General features: G+C 43.3%; 1 protein-coding gene across 2 annotated transcripts in view; it reads left to right on the top strand.

Moving 5' to 3' along the window:
* Positions 1-18474: 18474 nt before the first annotated feature.
* OTUD7B (OTU deubiquitinase 7B) overlaps positions 18475-22350 on the top strand; it is a 56430-nt gene continuing 52554 nt past the window's right edge. Inside the window, exon 1 of one of the 2 annotated variants that reach the window (XM_032625277.1) lies at positions 18475-18760. The gene's annotated coding sequence lies outside the window, so the exon portion shown is untranslated. The remainder of the gene's footprint in view (positions 18761-22350) is intronic. The other variant, XM_032625269.1, reaches the window with a different exon arrangement.

Here is a 22350-nt window from a genome sequence, read left to right as displayed (position 1 = left end):
GAGGGTGGGAGGGAGACGCAAGAGGGAGGAGATATGGGGATATATGTATATGTATAGCTGATTCACTTTGTTATAAAGCAGAAAGTAACACAACATTGTAAAGCAATTATACTACAATAAAGATGTTAAAAAAAAAGAGTACCCGTCACTTGCCGCAACTAGAGAAAGCCCGCACGCAGCAACGAAGACCCAATGCAGCCAAAAATAATAAATAAATTAAATTAAATTAAATTAAAATTCAGAGATGACAATGTGGTGCAGTAAAAAGAGCAAAGGCTTTGGAGAACCCATTGCATTTCCTGGCTATGTGGCCTAGGATGACTTACTTAAATTGCTCTGATCCTCTGTTTCCTTATATGAAAAATGGGAAGCCAGAAGAATGCTAATACCAAATTGCTTGTCTTCAGGGACTGTGGAGCCTGAAAGAATGAACAACCTCTGCTGGAGGCAGCTGTAAATAAATGTGTTCCTAGATTTGCTTTGGGTTAAATTCTGAAACTTCTCCTGGAATCTTTAATAAGTTCTACTTATTAAAGTATCTTAATAAGTAGAACTAAGTATACTTATTAAAATACTGTCTAAGCTATCTAGTAGTACAAATCTAAAGCAATCTCAAGGGATAGGGTCAAACTGCAGTTACTTATCCGCTGGAAATAAGACTTTACCTGAGTCACAGTTCAAACATAGACCTCACACAACCTTATACTAGGTCAAATGATCTTGATAGGATTTACTCCAGTGGTTACTATAGTGTAAGCCAGGCTCTTTAGAGCTTGCTGCTACCTGCTTGGTTCCTTGTGCTTAGTTTCACGGTGTCTGTTGAATTAAGGACACAGTTGACAACTGTATCCTAGAGCCTTGCCAAACCTGTTTGATTTAAACAAATAACTCTTTTGAGCAGAATGGTTATGTACAGATCACCTAATGAAAACATGAATATCATTGAAGATTACCTACTATGTAATAACTTAATTTTTCTATCTGAAGGAATTCAACTTAAATTTCTGGTTTCATTATTTGGATATTGATATATTATTTTGGCTATTTCAGAAAGCTTTTTTTCTAGTATTTTTCCCTGTATTAAAAATGTCTGAGGGGCTTCCCTGGTGGCGCAGTGGTTGAGAGTCCGCCTGCCGATGCAGGGGACACGGGTTCGTGCCCTGGTCCGGGAAAATCCCACATGCCGCGGAGCGGCTGGGCCTGTGAGCCATGGCCGCTGAGCCTGAGCGTCCGGCGTGTGTGCTCCGCAACGGGAGAGGCCACAGCAGTGAGAGGCCCGCATATCGGAAAAAAAAAAAAAAAGTCTGAGGACTTCCCTGGTGGCACAGTGGTTGGGAATCCGCCTGCCAATGCAGGGGACATGGGTTTGAGCCCTGGTCTGGGAATATCCCACCTGCCGAGGTGCACAACAAATGCTGAGCCTGAGCTCTGGAGCCTGTGAGCCACACCTACTGAGCCCATGTGCCACAACTACTGAGGCCCACGTGCTTAGAGCCCATGTTCCGCAACAAGAAAAGCCACCACACTGAGAGGCCCGCACACCGCAGCAAGGAGCGGCCTCTGCTCGCTGCAACTGGAGGGGGCCCGCATGCAGCAATGAAGACCCAATGCAGCCAAAAATAAATAATAAATAAATAAAATTTTTAAATGTCTTCTGGTCTTGGTTAATTAATCATCTTAATAATTTGAACTCGTCAAGTTAGTTGAGGAAGTTTCTTTTCTACTTGAAATCTCTCATGATAGAATAGAATAGAATTTATATATTTCATAGGGAAGGGATAAGGAAAAGAACTATTTTTAATTCGGAATTTTAAGAAAATGCACTTTGTCTTAGCACTTACTCTTTTAGCACTGGAGGAGACTAGTAGAGTAGTCAGTTAATTACTACAAAGAATCTTCTTTGATAAGTAAAGTTGGAAATGTCCAGCTGATCACTCCTTCCTTTGTACCATTGCCCTCCTTATACTTATCTCTATACTACTGTAACTATTTATTTCCTCTGCCTCCCCTACAGAGGATAGGGATAAAGGCATAATCTTATATCCCTGGAACCAACCTAACAGGGTGACTATCACATATAGAAAGCACTCAGTACAATACTATAGAACACAGTAGGGACTTCCCTGGTGGCGCAGTGGTTAAGAATCCGCCTGCCAATGCAGGGGACATGGGTTCAAGCCCTGGTCTGGGAAGATCCCACATGCCGCGGAGCAACTAAGTCCGTGTGCCACAACTACTGAGCCTGTGCTCTAGAGCCCGCGAGCCACAACTACTGAGCCTGAGTGTCACAACTGCTGAAGCCCGCGTGCCTAAAGCCCATGCTCCTCAACAAGAGAAGCCACTGCAATGAGAAGCCCATGCACCACAATGAAGACCCAAGACAGCCAAAAAAATAAATAAATTAAAAAAAAAAAGAACACAATATATTTGATTTATATTATCTGAAGCCCGAAAGTTAAAGATTATTTAAGCAGGAGCTCATCACACCATTAATGGCATACACTGTATATGCATACAGTAAAACTTTGTCTAGAAATTAAAAATTTTTTAATATTTAAAATTTAAATACAAATATACTTTTTTTTTTTGCAGTACACAGGCCTCTCACTGTTGTGGCCTCTCCCATTGTGGAGCACAGGCTCCGGACGCGCAGGCTCAGCGGCCATGGCTCACGGGCCCAGCTGCTCCGCGGCATGTGGGATCTTCCCGGACCGGGGCACGAACCCGTGTCCCCTGCATCAGCAGGCGGACTCTCAACCACTGCACCACCAGGGAAGCCCCCAAATATACTTTTTTTTTTTCAGACAAAGTTAGGTAAAATTTAATGTTTATCATAATTCACAACAGACTTCATGTTTCCCTTAACTTGGGCGAACATTTCTTCACCTGAAACAGTTTAAATATTATCAAGAGTTGCTCTGGAGGTGGATTTATTCATAACAACTAACCACACCGTGTATTTTGTGGACAAGGTAGTCATTCTTGCTGAGATGGTCATGGTTCCCAGCACTGCTGACGTGGCCAGTAGCCTGACCTGCCTTTTTCCCTGTGCACAACTGAGTGTCTGCAGGAACACCGTGAGCTTCAGGGCTCCTTCCTTGTAGGTGGACATTGAGGAATCCCCAGGGCTAGCAAGCACTAAGAACAGACAGCTCCTGGAAGCTCCTCAGGACTCCAACATGCTGGGCAGGTGACCTGGTCACAGTGCACAGACTCACTCCTTCTAGAAGTGTTCATTTCTAACTCTCTCTGTCACAGCCAGTGACATTGGAGCTCAGGGAACACAGTTCCCACTGCACTGGGTGAGAGAACAGGCATGATTCTTGGAAGTAAACCTTCACAGTGAATGGCTTGCAGAGCACGAGGCCGTCATGGTAAGAGGAAAGTCCAAATATACTTTTGATTACAAATTACAGAAAGCCAAATGGAATGAATTTAAGCAAGAAAGGGGATGTATTGGCTCATATTGCCAAACTGAAGAAAGGGCAGGAGTCGCGCTGTTCTCATAGCTGACTGGCTCCAAGAGCTTAGATATCATCCAGGGTCTCCTCATTTCTTTCTTTTCACTTTTCACCTCTGCTTCTTTCTCTGTGTTGGCTTTAATCTTTTAAGTTGCTGTCACCATATTTCAAGCATAGCCTTAAGTAGCCCTGAGCTATATACTTATGACCTCAAAACCTAAGAAAAATCCAACTAGAAAATTCCAGGGAGGGTCTCTGATATGTTGAACTTGGGTTATGTGTCATCTTTCTGCTAATCACTGAGGTCAAGGTGGATGGCAACGTTACATTTGAAAGAACTTGGGTCAGCAGCTCATCTCTGTGGCCAGGGAAGTGGAATACTATTACTGGCAAGTCCCTCCAATATCACATGGCTGCAGTCGGAGAGAAAAAGTTCGCCGAAGAAGATAAGTACTGTTATAGTCAGGCAAAATAGTAAATATTCATTGCATGGCCTATATTGCTAGTTTTCTTTTACTATTCCTTCCAATCTTCTTCCTTAGTAAAAGAATTTCTCATTTTAACTTGGCAAACGGCTACCCAGAATAAATAATATATTTACATTTATGAACTTTCTCTGCAGCTGGGTGTGGTCACGTGACCAAGTTCTGGCCAATGATGTAAGCAGAACTATTGTGTGCAGTGTCTAGGAAATGTTCTAAAAGAACATGTACTTCTTCATTTTTTTCCTCCTCCCTTTGAGGAACACTGGAAAGCTCTCACTCAAGGCCACTGTTGCTCCAGAGCTCTCCAGATCCCCTTGCAGCCCTGTAAGACTCTCCCCACTCTGCTTTCCCTATACTGTTTTGTTCCAAGTATGAACATGAGCCCCTGACCATGTTGCCTTCTCCAATCATGTGATTCTTATGGAGGCTTCCATGTTCTTTTTTTCTTTTTTGGCGATGCTGTGCTGCGTGCTGCAGGATCCCCTTTTCCCAATCAGGGATTGAACCAGTGTCCCCTGCAGTGGAAGCATGGAGTCGTAACCACTAGACTGCCAGGGGAGTCCCGGCTTCCATGTTCTTATATGACTCCTTGTAGCTGGCCATGCTCATTAGTCTAGGGCCAGACACAAGACTCAAACATAATATTTCACTATTCCCAACATTAGACATAATTCATTGGTCTGGTGATGGGCACCAGACCCACTGTGGTTCAATAAGAGCCCTTCTTCCAGATTTTTTAACTTGGCCAGAGAAAGCTGGTCTCAGATCTTCTCTGGTGGTGAGAGCACTGTGAGACGTGTGGCTCCTGGAGTTGTTACTCCCTCTTGTGTAAAAGAAGCCAGTCTGTGCTGGGAGAGAGTAAAGCTCAAATGTAGAAAGAACTTTACTCACGATAAAGGCTGCAGAGAATCCTGGAAACATTTGAGCCCTTGGTTTCAGTCACTCCTTCCTGAGGTCGCTCATATGTTGGACCTTCCGCAACTCAGCTCAGACCAGGTTGTGGTGTTTTACAAAACTTCACTGAAGACTTGGGGTTAAGAGAAGAATTGTTGAGAGGATTAAGTGAGAAAACCATCATCAGTCCTTTAGTTTTCTGTGCCTGGCATACAATACACTCTAAAATGATAGCTGCAATTATTTCTATTTATTGAGATATTTGTTCTCAAATCGCTATATTTATGTCTTTACAATTCTTATCATATAATGTCATTCAGCCTAAACTCCTAAAAGATCAAAAATAATTTTTCTAGCTTTTGTGCAGAACATGGAAAGCAGCATACAGATCAATACCTTTAACCCTCTTTAGTGTTCTTCATCAAGCCGTCTGTTCCTAGGCTTTATCACCTTGTACTCAAATCCCTTATCCTCTTTATTGTTCTCCTCCTATTTAAGCTAATGTTCCCTCATAAGCCTGTGAGATCCTTTATTCCCCAGAGTGCAGAGGCAATAATCAGGGACAAGCTCCTGTCAGAAAAACTGTTACCTCAGACATTATTGTTTGCTGTGGTCTCATCCTTGACAACAAAAATGAAAATGGCTCTGTTTGAAGGGACTTATAATTTGTGATCTAAAATAGATCATAGGGGCTTAGAAAAGCTAAGCAGGAACTAGATTTGACTTGTAAAATGGAATATTTATTCCATTGCCTTATGCAGATAAATACTTGTGAAGTATTTTTTATTAATATGCTAAGTAGTGGTGCTCCACTGAGAAATAATTGCCTTTCATGTCCCTAGAACCCACCACTAACTGATATGTCACAACTAGGAAGGAAATAGTTCTCGGCTAAAGTAGTTAAATTCTGTCATCACTCACTAACACGTGTAGAAGGAAGCAGGAAGTATGGATGTCACTAGGTCAGGCTACTATACCTTTCTGTATTTAATGTCAATAGCCCTTCCTGATTCTGCTTTCACACTATACACCAGGTAAGAGAAGTCTCCCTGTCTTTTCTAGTGCCTAGTTCCCCACAGCCAGGTATCATTTAATTGTATAAACCTCTTGCCACAATGATGGCAAACAATAAAATCTTATTGGATACTAATGTCCCTTAGCTGAGGCTCCTGCAGAAAATGTTCTGGCCTTTTAGTAAAGAGACTCCTTGGGTTTTTTAGTAATAGGGCACCTTGAGGTGTTTCTTTTTTCTCTTACGTTCTTAAAAATATACCTACCATTGGACATGAGATGAATCCAGTGAAATATTAGATAGCTGAATAAAACTGCAGGTAAATGGAGAGTGACTCCTGACTGACTTGCCCAGGGGACAGACTCCCATCCGTTGTTTGTGGTTTGCAGAGTCTGTTTTAGAGACATGGTGATAAGATGTCATTACATGGCCTGTGGAATCTGTCTATGCCAACAAGTCTACTTTCCAATGAACTCCCAGGTGATGTACTGTTGCTGGTCTGAGAACCACGTGAAGTACGCGCTCTGTTCACGTGAGCACATGTGGACGTGGCTGTTTTACACAATTCCAGGTCCCAAAGGCTGGAGTTGCTCCCTCAGCCAGATCAGCTGCTTCAGACTTAGGCATGAGGCTTTATAGTATTGGTTACAGTTGAAGACGGTCGAACTAACTCCGACTCATTACTACCTCCCTACTGGGGTAGGGAAGCAGGAAGAATAGTTTTTTAAAAAAGAGAGAGATATGCTAGATTTTTCTTCATTTTGGAATAAGAAACTGTTGTTTCTTAACAACTGTTGAAACTGTTGAAATGACTGGGTTAGATGTTGTATTTGGTGGCAAGAGAAAGTCTAGTGTAACCACTGTGTCTATAATGTTAGTGAATTTTAAATGTCCACGTTCGCACCTTTTTCTCCCTTTTGCCTCTCTTCAGGAAAGCTGCTGAGTTTGCTGGCCATATGCTTATTCTAATACATCTTATATATTCTTCATACATATTGTTGACTAATTAATAAATGGATTCCATCAACCGAAAGTATCCATTGAGCACTAGAGCCTGGATTCCATTGGGCTGCTGCTGTCATGTCTTCTTCACTAAACCTGACCTGGGCTTAGCCCATGTTTGCTCATCCCATACCAGGGAGCTCTGGTGCTCAGTCTATTTCATTCTCTACTGGACCCTTTCACCTCATACCTGCCTTAGTCATGGTACTTGAGTTTCCTGAGTTCCTGCTCTCTGACTTCATCTTCTGTTTTTGGCTCTGAATTTGCCCCTCGGACTTGATGACAAGATTTTGCTTCTCCAGATTAATAATTAACCCCTGCCAGACCTCCCTAATATAGTTTTACACTCACCCTCTGGCTTCATTCACTCCCAGCGGCTGTGAGTAAATACCTTTCTCAAGTCCTCCTAGCCTCTGGGACCCTGCCCAAGGCTGGCCTGCTTTCCTCCTCACCCCCACTGGAAAAAAAAAATCAGACATCAAAAGGCTTACAATACACTATTGAGCAAAACAGAGCATTTCCTACTAAAAGTATGTGACCCAAAGGGGGAAATTCTGAGTCACTGAAAAAAGATTGTTAGATTTTTTTTTCTTTTGAAAGAAAGGAATACAAAAGAGTCGATTCATTTGCTATTGAATAAAAAGTCTTTTAATCTATGTACTTAAAAAATATGTGACTTTCCTTTTATTAGAAGGCTGATGGAAGTGGAAGGAGGGAGACTGAGGCCAAGCAGAGGAGAAAAGGTGGGAACAGCAGCCCCAGCAGAGACCAGAGCAGGACCAGATAAGGCAGACTAGGGCCAGGATCCAGGCCCTTGTTTGGAAGCTAAGAAATCAACAAGTGCCCATAATTATTTTGTTACACCAAACATGTGTGGGGAAAGTATAATTTTTAGATACAGACAATTATTTGACAGGGGTCTACTTCACCTTAGAGAAAAATTTCCAGGTAAATCAGTAGCTGTAAATAAAAATCTAGGTTTGTAGTCCAGTTTTAATCAATAGCAGGGAAGCATATTTTCTCTTAAATATATAGTTCTCTAGTCCCAAGCACTTTATTTTAAATAGGGTCACTCCTAACATTCGTAGGCATGGGGCAAGAGTACAAATAGAGACCCATATACCATATGCCTAAATATTTAGAAGTTATGCACAGAGCTAAGAAGTTATTAGATAAAACATGTTTTATCTTCCTACCTTAACAAATATATTTGCATAACAACTTGGAAGGCAAGGTTCAAATTTAGAATTATTGGTCTCCTGGGGTTGTGGCCTGGGGTGTTGCAGCGTGGGAGGAGCTGGCCCACTGGTGTTTGTGATCACCCTCAGAAATCTTGACCCGGAAAGAGGCCCACATAGGCCCTGGAAGTGGGCTCAGGAATTCCAGATTCCCAAGCACCTAGCATGTGCTCTAGAAGTGGGTGCCAGGCTCCAGATGTGTATGTCTCCTGATTCTACAGAATCCTAAGGCCATCAGAGGAAGGTAGGAATGGTACCTTTTCAAGTTCAGGGCTCAAAGCAGAGGCCCCTTACATGAGCCCAGTGGGTGGTATAATTTGTCACCTGGGAACCACCCTTTATAATTCCTACTCTAGTACAAAGCCCCTGTCTTTTGCTTCTTTTCTTGTCTACTGTCTTCCCTCCAAATACACAGAGGTTACCAACTGTTCTGCTCAGGTACTAGTTTTACTAAATAGGACACAAGGATGGTATCTTCCATTATTTCTCTCTTTGATTCCAATTCCCTCTACTAATTATCTGGGACTTACCTTATTAGCAAAGTTAACCCAGGGGAGGAAAGAATGTGGGTGGCAATAAGTCTGGGGAAGAGACATGGCGTTTTGTTTTCACTGAGGAGAAGGCCTTAAGAATACTACTGTTCACTGGGTTTGTGGCAGATTCCACCCCTGGGTAGAGGAGCGGTGGCCCCTGTAACAGTCACACTGGGAGGGAGGGAGCACTGCTTGCTGACCACAGCTGGAGGAACAGAAAACGCACGATGGAACAGGCCTCTGAGCAGACCATTTTGAATGAAAGGAAAATGAAAAATGTCAACACCATTATCAGATACGTATTTATTTAGCACTCATGTAGTGGGCACTGAGCACACACTGGGCCCCCGGAATACTCACAGGGAACGGGAGTCAAAAGGGAATACATATCTCTCATCAAATCGTAACCCATGTTTCTGTGAAGGTTCCAGTGCTTTTGTACAGATACCAGTGAGATTCAAATGAAACTGCCTTAAGCCCATTCTCCTGTATGGTAAGAGCCCTCAGTCTCTCCTGGAATTCTGGAGGTGGGGGTGTGCCTTATGCCTTTCCTTGTTACTGATTGGTTCAATGGATAGATTGGTTCACCATCTATAGTGGGCTGTTGCTGTTTTCCACCGCATTGCCCCAAGATGTGAAATGACCACTTTCATCTTCCCCAGAAAATACTCCTCGCACAGGATATTTGTGTATGTGTTAAGCTTTGCTGAAGATTTGGAGGCGATGAAGAAGTTTTATATTGCCATATTGCTTGTTCCTTTCTCTTCGCTTAAAGACGCCTTGGGAATTCCCTGGTGGTCCAGTGGTTAGTACTCTGTGCTTTCACTGCTGAGGGCTTGGGTTCAATCCCTGGTCGGGGAACGAGGATCTCTCGCTAAGCCACACGGCACAGACAGAAAATAAATAAATAAATGAAAAAGACTCCTCATTTTCCTGATCTCCTTCCACGGGGCTCCCCTTTTATAATTTTATTCTCCTTTTTTTGTTAGAGCCAAGGACTCAGTAATGTGTCATGCCAATTTGTGGATCATCAGTTCTAGTTCCCATCCTGAGACTCAGAAGGATGAACTGAGGCTTGCAAAGGCCACCACTCCCTTCTTCCATTTCTGTGAGGGGAAGCAGGCAGTATGAAGAAATTTTCGTTTTCTATATGAATTACATCACTGCCTTTAAAAGGCAGCAGCTGTAGTCAATTTTGGTTTTAAATAACATTACATATTTTCTTTCTCAGTTTACGCAACGATCACAAAGTAAGCTACGAGCTCTTTGAATTCTTTTAGTCCCTCAGGGATGTATAGTGCCAACCACATTGACCAAAAAAAGTATTCTATAAGTATATGATAATATGATTATAATATAATAATATATATGTAATAGAATTATAATATTTAATTTAATATTATAATATACCTATAATAATTATTATTATCATCATTATTATTATTGGCAGTAGATACATTTTGCTTCAAGGACAATTGAAGATTTTTGAACAGGGGAATGATGTGACCAGACCTTAGTTTTAGACAGGGCATGAAGGATAGTAGGAGAAGAGAGAGATGAAAGGCAAGAGACCAGTAGTGGACTTATTTTACAGTAGCTTAGGTCAGAGGTCATGAGCTAGGATTATGGCAGTGGGAATTGGGTGAAAGGAACAGAATTAATGATTCGATGTAGAGGTATTGACAATAGATTCAGACATAAAGAAAACTAACCTGGGTTTAAGCAGGGACACTAGTGACAAACTGCATCTGTGGTGTAACCTAACTGTAGATGTGTGTATGTCCAGTGCTAGGGGTATCCCACAGAATAGGCCAGAGCACTGGGCTGTGCTTCAGTGTTAAGAAGTAACCACCATGGGCTTCCCTAGTGGCGCAGCGGTTGAGAGTCCGCCTGCCGATGCAGTGGACGCGGGTTCGTGCCCCGGTCCGGGAAGATCCCACATGCCGCGGAGCGGCTGGACCCGTGAGCCATGGCCGCTGCGCCTGCGCGTCCGGAGCCTGTGCTCCGCAACGGGAGAGGCCACAACAGTGAGAGGCCCGCGTACCGCAAAAAAAAAAAAAAAAAAAAAAAAAAAAAGAAGTAACCACCATTATCTGAGTGTTAGAAGCGGTTTGCTGCATAAGGGCCTATAAATACTATTCATCTAGAGATGGAGGCGAGGAGGAAACTAAAGATCAAAAGGAAGTCATGTAGGAAGCAGGAAATCAATGACAGAATGTACAGTACGGGCAGTAAGAATTGGCCCTTTCAGCTTCTTTTAGGAATGGATGTCTGTCAAAGGCCACATTGTCCTTTTATACTCTACATCACCTTCTTTGTGTGTGTGTGTGTGTGTGTGTGTGTGTTTCTTTTTTGTGTTTTTTTTTTTTGCGGTACGTGGGCCTCTCACTGTGTGGCCTCTCCCGTTGCGGAGCACAGGCTCCGGACGCGCAGGCTCAGCGGCCATGGCTCACGGGCCCAGCCGCTCCGCGGCACGCGGCATCCTCCCGGACCAGGGCACGAACCCGCGCCCCCTGCATCGGCAGGCGGACCCCCAACCACTGCGCCACCAGGGAAGTCCCCTTTTTAAAAAAAATATTTATTTATTTATTTGGTTGTGCCGGGTCTTAGTTGTGGCATGTGGGCTCCTTAGTTGCGGCTCGAGGGCTCCTTAGTTGTGGCATGCAAACTCTTAGCTGTGGCGTGCATGTGGGATCTAGTTATCTGACCAGGGATCGAAGCCAGGCCCCCTGCATTGGGAGTGAGGAGTCTTAACCACTGTGCCACCAGGGAAGTCCCACCTTCCTTTTTTTTTTCTGGATTAGGTGAAGGCTATGTGTCATAGAAGGATTTGGATTTCTAATGCCTGGTCTTGCTCATGAAATCTCCTTAAAGACTATGATTGTATTTTTGCATGCCTTACACATGGTGGGTGCCTAAAAATAGCAAAAGAATTCACTGAATGGTATTAATTCCCATTTTGTTTCTCCTGTAGAGGATCTAAATAAGGAGGCAAGTGTTCTGGCGCTATATTCAGTATCATTTACTGGCAAGTAAGAGCAGAGCTGCCACTTGTGTGTGATCTCTGGCCCAGAGGAGGAGAAAAAGGACACTGCTTGGGGGAGGCTAGACCACTCAAACGCTGTTGCAGGGGCAGCATCCCTGACTAGCACTTGTAACCTTCTTCGAGCAGGTCTCATTTTCAGCCCCTCAGTTTTCCTTCCTTTCTTTTCCCATAGTCAATGCTTTCTCATAATCAATGTCCCTCAGGCCTTACACTTTTCTCTTGGGTGCCCCTAGAGTACTTTACTCATCCATGCATCTCCCTAGTTCTTGGTCTTGTTCTCATTTCTTCTGACCTCAGGATTTCATCCCTTCTTCGACTAGGAAGGTTACCTAACGTGCTAGGGTAAGGGTAACCTAAGGTAACATTTTGACGCTTTTCAAATTCAGATTTTTTTTTTCCAGCAGAAAAAACTACCATCCATTTACTTCTCTATGAGGAGCTGCTATGATCTGCAGGCTTGTCTACAGAACATAAGCAACATGGGAAAAACCCTAATGCTGATCAGTTCAGTAACCTGGAAAGAGGTAGTCAGAGGGTACCTATAGTCACTCAACTATACCACTTACAGCTGAATGGTAGCTCTCCAAGGCAGGAAAGAAGCACATATTTATAATTTAGAAAACATTCCTAGTGTTCAGTACCCATAGAGCTCAATATGGGCCATTTGTCTCATTAAAAAAGGAGAGTTTGGTGCAGTCTCACATCTCCTATCCCTTGAATGCTCTGTCAGTTTCCAGTAGCCTGAATTTGGCCTGCCTCCCAGGGCTGACCTAGTCAGGGGACAGAGTGACTTAGTCACTCCATTCCCCCGCCTCTCCTCATTGCCCCAGCCAATGTGTTGGCAGTCTAATTATTTGCTTTTCCTCCAAACCTAAGGGTGTCACCTGTGAGGTGGAGATGAAGCTGATCCACCTGGATGGCATTCCAATCAGGTAAGGTAGCACTTGCTCTCTTCAAAGCCTCAGGAACTGGCTTCTCTGCTTTACCTACCTGTTGCTAGGCCTCTGATGGCCTTAAACTCCCATTCTTACATCCTCAGGGGATTTGTCAGGACCAGAATAGGAACAAGCCCAAATCTTGCCAACAGCCTTGTAGTTAATGTCCTAACATAGCTCTCCTGGGGACCAGCACTTGCAATAATTGAGAGCTGATAGGTTCTATTTACAACAATGTACCTCCAGTGATCTTTACTACTTCTAGGGCCTGGAGGCAGGATTTTCTGCTTAGTAGTTCCCCTAGTGCCTAATCTTAGGAACCCTTTAGAAGATGTGGGAACGTAAATGGTATCACTGAACTCTTCTCTCTTGCTGTTTTATTATTCCTAGGTTCTTAAATTAATTGATTAAATAGTTGACTGATGAGCAAATGCTTGTGAAGACTAACAGTTCAAGGCAACTTTTAGATTCCAATTGATCGGTAAAGCCATTTATAGTTTAGGATTTTATGGGAAGTCTTTAAAAGGACATGATACAGGTTGGGCCTTGAACTCTAGGGAGAAAACTTATAGACAGAAGAAAGGAAGGTGGGTAGTAGCATGGTAGAGTCCTCTAACTGGCTTGCTGGTGCTGATTGCATGTCTCTTCCCGACTCTGTGTTCAGTGATGTCATATTAGTGACATGAAATTATCAGGAGTAGAAATATTTACACAATGGAAACTGGTAAACGCTATAAATCAGGGCCTTTTCCACCTGGAGAGCTGGTTGTTAATATTTACCATTGATGGTAAAGAAAGCAGAACACCATTGGAGAGATGGAAATTAGCAAGCCACATTCTGGAGTTAGTACTAGACTGGGGTCACATTGTATAGGATCTTACAGAGGAGACTGAGGAATTTTGGCTTTATCCTATAGATATCGAGGAATTGTTGATGGCTTTATATTAGCTGAGATGCTTTTCCTTACAAGCAATAGAAAAACTAAGTTCAAAATTGTTTAAACAATAAGGAAGACGTATTCTTATATAATAAGAAATTCAAGGAGGACGGCTGAGGGTTGGCTAATTCAGCAGTTCACCCAAGACCCAGATTCTTTTCATTTTTTTTGCTCTGCCATCCTTAGTATGTCACCTTGTCCTCCAAACAGAACAGCAGTTCCAAATCCAGCAACACTCAGCAGCAAAAGAGAATCATTTCTTATTTCTCTTTGTCTCTTTGTAGGAGCAAGGAAGTCCATCAGATCTCCTCAAATTTCACACTGGAGAAAATTTTATCATAGTCCTAAACCAAGTACTGGCAAGGGGAATGGAACCCCGTGATTGGTTTAGATCCATCAGTGTTTCACCCATCTCCCTCCCACTCAGCCCCCACCCCTACACTGGAGTCAATCTCCCCTGAAGCCCATGGTCACATAGAGAAGGATGGCTGCTTAAACATGATCAGGATTCTATAAGCAAGGGCGGGGAAGGGGGATGGACAGTGGTTAAGCAAGCAACATGCTGCTACAGCTTTTGAAAAGAGAGAAAATACCAGTGAAGCATTTTAGGAAGCATAATCTAGCAATGGTATGCGAGCAGATAGAAGGCCTGGAAATAGACCCAGTTATATTATTATGAGTCTAGATGTGACTCTATTATAAAATAGAGTCTGATATGTACTACCAAAGCAATGGTTCTCAACTGCCAATTCATTCACTCATTCACTCAATAGATATGTAATGAATGACTGCCATGGGTAAAGCACTGTGCTAGGTACTATAGATAAAACAGTGAACATATCTGGTGGAGCTTTGCAATCTAACTGATGAATCAAATATCAATGAAATAATCTACAAGTAAATGTAAATTTATAACTTGGTTAAGTGTTATGAAGGAACCCAAGATGTTTGTTTTCTATTTTTTAAATTGAGGTAAGGTTCACATGGTGAAATGTGTAGATCTTAAGTACACAATTTGATGTACATGTGTAACAGCTACCTCATCAAGATATAGAACATTTCTGTCACCTCAAAAATTTCCCTCATGCCCCCTTTCTATTCAATCTCCACTTCCCCCCAATATGCAACCATAGTTCTTTTTTTTTTTCTTTAATAAAGTTATTTATTTATTTTTGGCTGCCTTGGGTCTCTGTTGCTGCATGCGGGCTTTCTCTAGTTGCGGCGAGCAGGGGCTACTCTCCATTGCTGCGCGTGGGCTTCTCATTGCGGTGGCTTCTCTTGTTGCGGAGCACGGGCTCTAGGTGCACAGACTTCAGTAGTTCTGGCACTCGGGCTCAGTAGCTGTGGCTCGTAGGCTCTAGAGCATAGACTCAGTAGTTGTGGCACATGGGCTTAGTTACTCTGCAGCATGTGGGATCTTCCCGGACCGGGGCTCGAACCCATGTTCCCCTGCATTGGCAGGTGGATTCTTAACCACAGTGCCACCAGGGAAGTCCCTGCAACCACAGTTCTGATTTCTATCATCATGGTTACTTTTGCCTGTTCTCGAATTTCATATAAATGGCTTCTTTTTCTCAACAAATGATTTTAAGACTTATCCATGTTGTTGTGTTTAAAGGGAGTCCATTTTTTAAAAATTGTATTCCATTGTTTGATTAGTGTATTTGTCATTTTTCTGTTGGTAGACATCTGAGATGTTTCCAGTTTGGGTCTATTATGAATAATGTTGCTATGAACATTTACGTAAAAGCTTTTTGTGGACATCTGTTTTCATTTCTATTGGGTAAATACCTACGAGTGGAATTGCTGGGTCACAGAGTAGGAAAGCGTTTCACTTTATAAGAACTGTGGATATTTTAAAAAAATATAGATTCATGGTCCTCAGTCCTAAGAATTCTGAGTTAGTCATCTGAGGTTCCTAGGCACATACGGTATGTAGTTTTTAAGACTCCACAGAACCACTGGTCTAAATTATAGTGGTGGTAGTGGAAAGGAAGTTATTTTGGTTTGATTTTCTTTTCTACCACAAAAGCATATAAATGCAAACAATTGCCGGGTGGCTTTTTTTGTTTGTTTTTTGTTTTCCTGGTTAGCTGCAAAATAGCTTTCTCTGAACATTTCCCCCTACTCTATCCATTAGCCCAGGTGTCGAAATAATCTCTCCTTTTAGTTTCTCTGCTGAAAGGCAAAGCTCTGTTTTTTTCTGCTCTTGCTTAAAGTGAAATGAAAACTCAGGGAGCTCCTTGGAGTAGCCCTTAGAATTGCTAAAATGAGTAAACAGGCCTTTAGGGTAGATGAGAACTTTGTACTGAATGGCAGATAAGGCCGTGTGACCCTGTGTATACTGGTAGGGTTTTCTCTGCTGTTTTTACTTCCCTTACTGTTTTTCTACCTGTCAGCAAAAAATAATCACCTGTGTTCTGACTTCCCACAATGACACTGGACAGCTGCTTCTGAGCATTTAGCATAGTGACAGCTTGAATGGCTGCACATCACTACAAAAGAGGTCCCCTGCTTCTAGGCAGAGAAATTGACACATAGGAATAGGGAATCACTTAATGGATTAGGGGCTGGCTGAGCTGGGACCAGAACCCAGGTGGCCTGGCTCCCAGCCCGGCTGACCACACTGCTACCCATACAGCCTGGGCTGACCCAAAACAAGCAGCCCATTGAGCAACTGCACAAACAACAATGAGTGATGGATGGTCAGAGCAAGAAACAGGCACAAAGCAACTGCAATCCCATCACTTCCTGGCCCCTAAATTTCCAGGCAAGCCTATAAAGTGTGGTCACTTAAATGAGTTTGACCAGCAACTTGGTCCAGCTTTCAAATTTGGAAACTTTTTGTAGTCACTGCCAAAAGTAAAGGTCAGCCTTGTACTGAGAGGTGGAGAAGGCCTTTGAACGTCATACCTGGTCATAATAAGTCTGTGGTAGTGGAGTTAAGACTAGAAAGACGTAGTTAACAGATGGGCATAACCTGGTCCTGGGAGGGCCTTGATGAAACAAGATAGCTTTAAATTTTTGAGGCTCCTCATCTGTGGACCTTTCTTCCTACCTCAGATCTAGCTGGCAAGGGGTGGGTGTGATCCATGGAGTTCGGTGACCAAGTCTCATCCTACTCCTTCTCAAATTTGCCACTGAACAGTGTCCAAAATTTGTAGTCCCCACATGCTTGTCCCCCAAATGCCTCTGCCTGCCAACCTGTATTGCTGGTCCTGGATGTGCCTCATGCTAGGTACTCTGACCTGCTTGGCCTTGGTATAGCCCTAGGCCCTAAATCTTCAACTCTAAATCCAGGATATTCCCAGGAGATATAGCTGTCTAGGAAGTATCTTGTTTCAGATGTCAATTTTCTTGTCTTGAGCTGGATAATTCTAAAGTGTCTATGCTCCCCTCTTTACCTTTAGAAACTGAAGACTTCAGAAAGTAGTGAGGGGACAGAAAAGTTGACTGTAATATTTGTTTTTAAATAGGCTTAATGGGCACAACATTTTGAAAACGCAAACCAGTTGACACAATGTTAGGAATCTGAATTAAAATGTAGCACTTCTTGGGCTTCCCTGGTGGCGCAGTGGTTAAGAATCCGTCTGCCAATGCAGGGGACAAGGGTTTGAGCCCTGGTCCAGGAAGATCCCACATGCCATGGAGCAACTGAGTCCAAGCGCCACAGCTACCGAACTGGAGCTCTAGAGCCCACAAGCCACAACTATTGAAGCGCGCGTGCTTAGAGCCCGTGCTCTGCAACAACAGAAGCCACCGCAATGAGAAGCCCTTGCACCTCAACGAAGAGTAGCCCCCGCTCGCTGCAACTAGAGAAAGCCCCCACGCAGCAATGAAGACCCAACACAGCCAAAAATAAATAAATAAAATAAATAAACTTTAAAAAACTTAGCATTTCTTTGGTCAGATTATAGCAGGGGCTGGCTACACTTTGTGTTTGTCATAAAGAGGTATTTATTAAATGACTCTTCTTACTTGAAACTGTCCACGTTCGTCTAATATTTATTCATTCAACAAATATGGAAGGTCTGCTATGTGCCAGGCAAGGCTTATGTTCCCTTAGCCATAGGTCCTTGTAAATCACACAGCACATATGCGAGTTCTGCCTTATACAATACAGTTTTGTGTTTTACTAAAGCGTAAGACCCTTGATGCCTGGAATTACGTCTTATTCATTTTTGTGTCCCCAGGATCAATGAGCACAGTGCCTTGCACGTAATAGGGACTCAATATTTGTGAATTGAATTATGCTACAGCATGGTTGTTGTACAAGGCTGTTAAAAGGTATTACCAAAAAAGCACTACATAACTTGTTTTGCTTGCGCTAACAGTCTAAGGCAGATATGTCAATAGGGTATTATCATTATGCAAGTAAATAAATATTGAGTATTTACAGAGAAAAGTATGCGGTTGGCCAAAAAGTTCGTTCGGGTTTTCCCCTAACATCTTACACTATGTTCACTGCAGGAGTGAAGGAGGGAGAGTGCTTAACTGGGTGGAGATTGGTCTGGAAGAAGTGTTAATTTTCCTCCGGTCAGTCCAGAATGATCGTGTAGAGTAACTAGAATTTCAGTCTTCTCAGTCTAAGTATTTTCATCCCTCTCACCTTTCTAGAACTACCCCGCCTCTTTCTGCTTCTTCCCAAAGGGCTGTGTCCAACTGACTACACCTCAAAGTCTCAAGAGTCCACCCAGTAGCCCTCCAGCTCCGGTTCAAGAACTCTCCAGAACAGGGGCTTTAGGTACACGGGCCAGGAAAACACAGGGTCACGCGCGGGGCAAGCGCCAAACTGACCGCAGCTAGGGGAGTGGCGCTAAGGGCGGGGCTGCTACGGGGTGGGGCGGGGCGGGGCTGGGCGGGAGGAGGCCCGGGGGGCCGCTTGGGTGTCACCACCAACCCGCTCCGGCCGGAAACTGGCGCTTGTTTCCGGCCGGACGGCCGAAAACCACCGATCCTGAACCAGCAGCCGGAGTCGAGTGTGGAGCAGGCAAAAAGCCACTGGGGGAGGCCAGTCCAGATCAGTCCCGTCTGGCTCCAGCTCCTGATCCTGTGCGGAACAACAGCCGCGGTCTCAGTCTCTGCCACCGCCTCCGCCTCCATCGTCGACGGGGGAGGGGCCGGCCGGACCCCGGGGTCACAGCAGAGGAATGAGGAGAGGCAGCCGGGCCCCGCGCTCCGCCCCGGCCTAGGGCCTTGCCCCGGGAGCCGCGAGGGTAACGGAGCCCCCGCCTTGTCACCCTCCCCCGTCTGCTCCCGCCCCTCCCGCCTCTTCAGACTCCCAAACTCTGACCCTCTGATCGCCACTGTTCCCCATCTCCTTTCTGATTATATTTCACCCTGAGCCATCTCCTCTCGGCACCCCCTCTTCGCCCTGACTGTTCCTTGCTTGGCCCCAACCTTTCCGCGGTTACTCCTCCCTTTCACCTGCGTCCCGCCTTCCCAGCCCCCCTTCCCCGTTCGTGGCCTCCCTTCGTCAACTGTGCTGGGCAGTTTGGACGGTCCTCCCTTGTCAGCTAGACTTTCGGGGAGAGATGATGGAGTTTTAAGGTGGCTAGGAGTGCAGGGTACTACCCTCATTGTAGGATAAAGTTCATTTTAAAGTCTCAGTATAAAAGTAAAATGAAAAGAAAACAAGCTGTTCTCCCCTATCGATAGCCAAACTGAGGTGCGTCCAGTAATGGAGGAAGGGAGCGAAAAAGAAGTGTGTGTGTGTGTGTGTGTGTGTGTGTGTGTGTGTGTGTGAGAGAGAGAGAGAGAGAGAGAGAGAGAGATTGGTTCTAGGGCAGGCTTATGAACTTTAGAAAAAAGAAAAGTTGCCGTGAGCCGATGGAAACTTTAGAAGCTGATGATGAGTAAGCCGGGGGCTCCGTGATCTCACTCCTCTTCTCATAATTACTAGGTTAACGGTGTGGCTCCGGTCGGGATGGAACGGGATTTGTTTACTGGGCCGGCGTATTTTTAGCTTGTCGGCTCACAAGGACCAGCGCTCTGAGTCTCTCTCTCCGCCTCTCTCTTCCCCTCCGTCTTTCCTTCTCTCTCTTCCTCTTTTTTTCCCACCCCTCCCCCCGCATCCCCCCACGGTCTAGATAGTCTCTCTGGAGCCCAGGTGGCTTCTCTGGGCACAATACAGACATAAAAATTAGGTTCAAAGAAATTTTCTGTAAGAGGTTCTCCCCAGCTTTTCAGGGAGTTTTCTTTTCATGAATGCAAAGGCAAAAATTAGTTGACTTTTAGTACATATATGTGTAAAATACTTTATAGAAAATCAGAAACGGGTAATGTTCAGTCTTTGGCTTCTCATACTGTATATTTAGATCTTAGAGGACGCTGGATCCCTTTGTCTTTCAACCTATTTCTAAAGTGGGAAAGGACAAAGTAGAGAGAAGAGGTAGTGATAAGGCGGGTCCAAAAGGATAGTTAGTCCTAAATCTTTAAAAAACATTTTCTATACTGTATAACTTTAAAAAACAGAAACTTTCTTGCCTAATAAATGAGATTGCATTCTTGATGGGATGGAGAAGACAGCAGGGGCTTATGCTGGGTGCCTAGGGAGAATCAGACTTGTAATTAAACATTTGCTGTGCATAATTTACGATGAATACATTATGGGCAAACAATTATACTCTTTGTCCTCATTGTTTTTCCGAGCCTTTCTTTTAAAGGTTAGTAACCAACCTGCTGTGCTAGTCTATTGATATTTTGAAGGCTGGACAGAACTGTAAAATAAATGAAATTGATGTTGCTCATCTGGAAGCTGAATACCAGTCTGTTCTAATTTCCACTAGCTACCCAGCATGCCTCAGAGCACCTCCCTGAGTTAGTGGCCAGTTACTATGTACTTAGAGATTACAAATGAGTACACATATTAGCTCATGCTAGGAATAATTGAAATGATAAATACGCTGAAAAGATTTTCCAAAACTGAAATAGATTATTTTTCGATTTTTTCCATTTCGGATTATCGGCACCTTTCTACCGATAATCATCCATTAACATGAATAATTTAGAGTTGAACAGATATCCACTTTGGACAGTACGCATTCAAGCAGGAAGGAACGATGGAAGGAAGATAGTTTCCAAACTGTTACTATTTTTGTTGTTGTTGTTGCCCGCTTTGACTTATCCCTTTCATTTAATGCCAAAGACTCCTTTGTGAAGAAAAAAAGTAAACCTTTGCCAGAGAAAGGGCTGTCTACTGACTTGTATAAGGCAGGCTGACCAGTAATGAATGTTAATTACTAGTTGGACTTTGTGTAGTTATGTTACCAACAACGTGGAAATTTTCCTGAAGCTTTATTTCGTTAATCTCTTTCTTTTGGGACCCCTATTGAAAATGATTTAATTTGAAGGGTAATATCTAATTTTTAAAAATCACACATGCTGTTCCAGAGTCTGTTGACTATCAATTGTTGTTTTAATTTATGAGTTAGTTCGTGCCAATATTAGTGCTGATATCTGGCAAATTCAATTCATATCTGTATTTAACAACTTCCCCTAGTTGAACTACATATATTATTCCAGGGGTTAGGGGTGGGGATTGAAGGAGTGAATAAACTCTAGGAATAAGTGTAGGGCAGCCCAATAGCCCATCACTGTTTTCAGTTCTCAGAAGGCTTTGTTTGGAATTTTGAGATTCAATATATATGTAACTAAGTGAATTATGATGGAATAACTCAGTATTAAAAATAAGTTTTCAGACTGTTACGGGGGCACTAAGTGCCACTTGTTAAAGTTTTAGAGCTCCTGAATGTCTCAAGCATGCTAAGTATGCTGGCAGAGGACTTTATAAGGGAGCACACGTTCTCCGCCAGACATTCATCCCATCAAGGGAAAAATCCTGAAACAATGCTTTGAAGTGTGACTTCAGCAGTATCTTTCCTATGCAAACTTAGGAGCTGTGGAATGGCAGCCTGGAATCTTTTCAACAGCCCCTGATAAGTCAGACAATTAAAATCTGTGTAACTAGAATGCAGACGCAGGACAGTTTTATCATGAACGCCTGAAATTAGTTGATTTTTTAATATGATAGAAGAAGGAAGTTGTTTTTTTTTTTTAAGTAATAAATCCTTGCTGAGTAATGACTGAACACTCCTGTGGATAAGGCAGTTTCCAAGTGTCAGTGACAGGCCTTGGGGAGATATGAAAGTTGTAAAAACAGGTGTTCTTGCCCTTGGGACAAGGATGATGTTGGGGAAGGCAGTATGTAAATGAGAAAGCAGACTATTATAAGCTTTAACATTTAAGAAAAAACATATAAACAAAACCAAGTTTAATGTGCTACAAATGAAGTATGTAGAGACTAGAAAATTCGAAGTAACAAAGTATGAATGAAGTAAATTAGGGAAGATTTCTGAGTCAGTAAACTTTGAAATGGACTTGGGAGGCTATGGATTAGAGTCATAATGAGGCATGGGCTATGGAGTTAGATGATCTTGGTTCAACTTGTGGTTCTACTTTTTACTAATGTGACCTTGGGCAATTTACTTCTCCATCCTTATCTATATAATAGGTGTGAGCATTCCAATAAATAAAATAATTATTCTGTGTTAGGAGTAAAAGGAGATAAAAGATCTTCTGGGCAGAAAGTATAGAATGTACAGTGTGCAATGATGGTATGAATGACTAAGTTGTGTTTGTGGGGAGAATAAATGAGAATGACTGGAGAGAATGTGGGTTGGTCAAGTCATGGGTAGAGCAGGCGAGAGGGTGGCGGGGACTCAGAGGCCAGACTCTGTTGGGTGTTGATGAAAGGGTCAATAGAGTCATTGTAGGTCCTTGAACAAAGGATGGATTTAATGAGAGG

The sequence above is a fragment of the Phocoena sinus genome, chromosome 1 (genome assembly GCF_008692025.1).
Source record: "Phocoena sinus isolate mPhoSin1 chromosome 1, mPhoSin1.pri, whole genome shotgun sequence".
Taxonomy (NCBI): Eukaryota; Metazoa; Chordata; class Mammalia; order Artiodactyla; family Phocoenidae; genus Phocoena; species Phocoena sinus.
Note: the sequence above shows the minus strand (reverse complement) of the source record. Positions and strands in the feature narration are given on the sequence as shown.